Below are 3,407 nucleotides of genomic sequence, written 5' to 3' on the forward strand. Positions count from 1 at the left end.
TGCCGCTGCTACCGTGGCCCCCTTGCCTGCTCGCCTCCACGGCCACACGAAGGCCCCCTGTGTTGCTCTCGGTTCTCACTCCTCCTCTCTATTTCCTGTGTTGTCGCCCCGCCCCATGATCTTCTTCCTCGCGCTAGCACTGGCCCTATGCCCCCTCCTTGCTCACCTCCATGGCCTCGCGGAAGCGGACCTTGCCGCGAGTGGTTCCCAGTTCTCCTCACCTCCTCCTCTCTCCTTTCAGGATATGCGCTGCCATCGCCGGCGTAGCCGGAGCTGGCCGTCCACGCAACCCTGCCACGGGAGGGCGACGCGTTGATGCTGGAGCTCACAAGGTGTCGCTGCTGGAGCAGCGTACGACGACGAAGGCGCTGTGGCAGCACCTGGTGCTAGCGCTACACTACTACTGAATTTTGTGATGTTGCAATTTCATCTTTTATTTTGTTTTTTGGGGTGATGCAAAAAAACAAAACTCAAAAGTCTACTAAAGGCCATAAATTGAGCAATGTTGCTGCTTCAAGAAACAAATTATCAACTTATTCCCATCTAACCTTTGATGGGATTTGGTTTAGCATTAAGGAATTCTCAAAATCAAAATAGCAGGTACTTGTCACGATCTCTACTGTGTTTCTTTGAGGTATTCACTTTTCTATTTGAAGAACACCACTAATCGAGTTTATTTTTCTTAGTTTCAAGTGCCAGATGATGCAAGGCTTTCAGCTAGAAGTGTAGCTGTTCTCTGAAATCTTTGCCAAAAGGTTAATTTCATTCTACCTTGCATGCTACCTGTTTAGCATGATCGTTAGTTTATTCGCTAACAAAAAACTTTGCCGAATGGATGACTTCCTTCTGAGAAGACTGAACTGAATAATTATGTCAAAGTTGTTTCAGTAGTTTGGCCTAATCAGTATTGATCTATGGTGTATAGTCTACAGGTTGTACTATATGGTTGATTGTTCTGATTTCGAGCTTGGTTAGTCTAATGTTCTTAATTATGGATGATGATCCTTTGAAGTTCATGCACGAAGACTTGCCGTTCTGAAGGCCCTTACTTCCTGTTCCACTAGTAGTTCTGAGATGATGGAAAAGCTAAACGAAATCGTGTTTGACATCTTGGAAAAGGTTGGCCATCCATAATTTGAGTATTCTTTGTACAGTTACATTAGTCTTTAAACTACTTTTCTCATCCTCACTAATTATATTGTCGGCAATATATTGTCGACAAGAATGGTTCTGGATATATTGAATGTTCAATGGTACTCCTATTGGATAATCCTATCAGCACGACAAGTGCTTCCATAGCTTATGATGTTGAATTTTGCTGCTCCATGGCAGCAGCAGCAGCCCCTGCCAGTTGACCATTCTGACGCCTTCTCCTAGCATTATGCTTTCTTGTAGCTTCATTTGGAAAAGGCAGATTGCTCAAGGAATTTCATGCTTAGTTGCACCACACCAGGGTATCATCAATCATTCAGCCCCATTCTACTGATGTAAATTGTGCAAATCCTTTTTCTTTGAGACTTTTGAGAGTGGTCTGTCGATTACTTGCAAGAAATATGAACCTTTGTTTCTGTGCATGGGCATAAAACAAACAGCTTCTAGCCTCTTTTACGGTACTTGCACTTGCAAGAAATGTGAACTCCTTTTCATTTCTGTATGTGGACATAATGCCAAAGCATCCAGGATTTTTCATGGTTGTTGATGTCTTTACACAGTTCATCTCCACCAGTATGCCCTCCTCGTACTCTATATAAACACATCAACAGCACCGCAATTAGCCACATAAACACATCTCGCAGCCACCTTTTTTTGTTCTGTTGTAAGTATACTTTCCCTTACCATCTTTATTTGTTAGTTTAATTTGTAATTGGGAAGTATTAGTGGAAAGAGGATGAGACGCTATCATCTATGTACTCTGCAAATGCATCTGACATTATATGGGCTGCTTCATATAATTTGAATTGCTCCATTCTTGCCGACAATATATTGCAAGGTACATGTCTAGGAGCTATTTAAACTACGTCGACCTCACTAATTATAAGCATTGAAAAAGCAACAATTGCTACAGTGCACTTAAACTTGCAGCTCATTATTATCTGGCTAAGATGATGGGCCAACTTAGTTTATTTGATCTAAAAATTGTGAGTCTTATGTTCTGAACTCAAACTTGTGACAATTTATTTTATTTTCGCAGTCTATTATACGTGGTAATTTGCAATATGCTTCTTTAAGTGCACTCAGAAGGCATCCACTTGATCTCGGTAATCAAGCATTCCTCCACCGAGCTGTGGAAGGGTGAGTCTAGACTTAATGTGTTTTCTAAAACTAATTTACCACCTTGTATTTTGGACCTTGTTTATTTTACAAGTTCTCAACTATTCAATTCAAGGGATTGAATCATTATTTATGGTTTCTTGTCATTATATAAATGTGAAAAGACTTATATTGATGTGACTTCTGAACGAGTTACTGATTTAATCCATTTCTTCTCATGTCATATTTCTGTATTCAGCTATTTATCAAGATGAACAGTATGATCAAACATCTACCTGTTATATGAAAATTCAATCCATGTCTGCCAAAAATTACATATATATGAATGTGCTGTTTCATATTCATTTTCTTCTCATTTGACTTGATACAAGGCGGCAGTACATGTACTGAATGCATAACCACTTTTGCTAAAAAGTTATGCATATATAATATTATTATGTAGATGTATTAAAAAATAAAGATGACACAAAATTGTGTTGCAGATTAAATACAGGAACATGACCCCTGAAGCAGCTTTGGATCATGTACGATCCATTAGGCCTCGAGTGCTTTTGGCACCCTCGCAGTGGTATGTATGCAACCTTTTGTGATTGCATTATAAGTTATTAGTACAATACTACTGCGTTAAGACACTTTATGACACCATGTGCTGCATCAGGTTAGTAAGCTGTCATGGTTCTGTTTTAATACACGCAGGTCACTCAAGTAGATCTAAAGTTATTCTTTGAGTCCATATGTGGTGAGGTTGGTCGTTCTTTACTCCAAACACAATCTCCCTTCTGTATAGCTAAAAGTTTGCAGAAATGGCACCATCAAGATCGATCTGGAGACCAACAAGATCATGGACTTCATCAAGTTTGACGTCGGCAATGTGGTCATGGTGACCGGCGGGAGGAACACCGGGCGTGTAGGAGTGATCAAGAACAGGGAGAAGCACAAGGGCAGCTTCGAGACCATCCACGTGCTGCTTGGAGCTTTTTGCTATGTCTAGTTTTCTCCTATTTGTTGTACAGGAAAACATAGAATGGAATTCAAATTTGGTGGCCACAAAAGTGTGGAGACTTGAATTCATATAAAGTTAGCCTTAACATTAGTGCAAACAGTTGTATCTTAGTTTAGATTTAGAGTACACTTAT

General features: G+C 40.3%; 1 long non-coding RNA gene across 1 annotated transcript; it reads left to right on the forward strand.

Annotated features, from left to right (window-relative positions):
* Positions 1–2,658: 2,658 nt before the first annotated feature.
* LOC118472052 (uncharacterized) lies at positions 2,659–3,192 on the forward strand. Its single transcript, XR_004849552.1, has 2 exons — positions 2,659–2,839; positions 2,968–3,192. It is a non-coding gene; the product is annotated as an uncharacterized lncRNA (long non-coding RNA).
* Positions 3,193–3,407: the final 215 nt, after the last annotated feature.

This window comes from Zea mays, chromosome 5 (genome assembly GCF_902167145.1).
Source record: "Zea mays cultivar B73 chromosome 5, Zm-B73-REFERENCE-NAM-5.0, whole genome shotgun sequence".
In the NCBI taxonomy this organism is placed as follows: Eukaryota; Viridiplantae; Streptophyta; class Magnoliopsida; order Poales; family Poaceae; genus Zea; species Zea mays.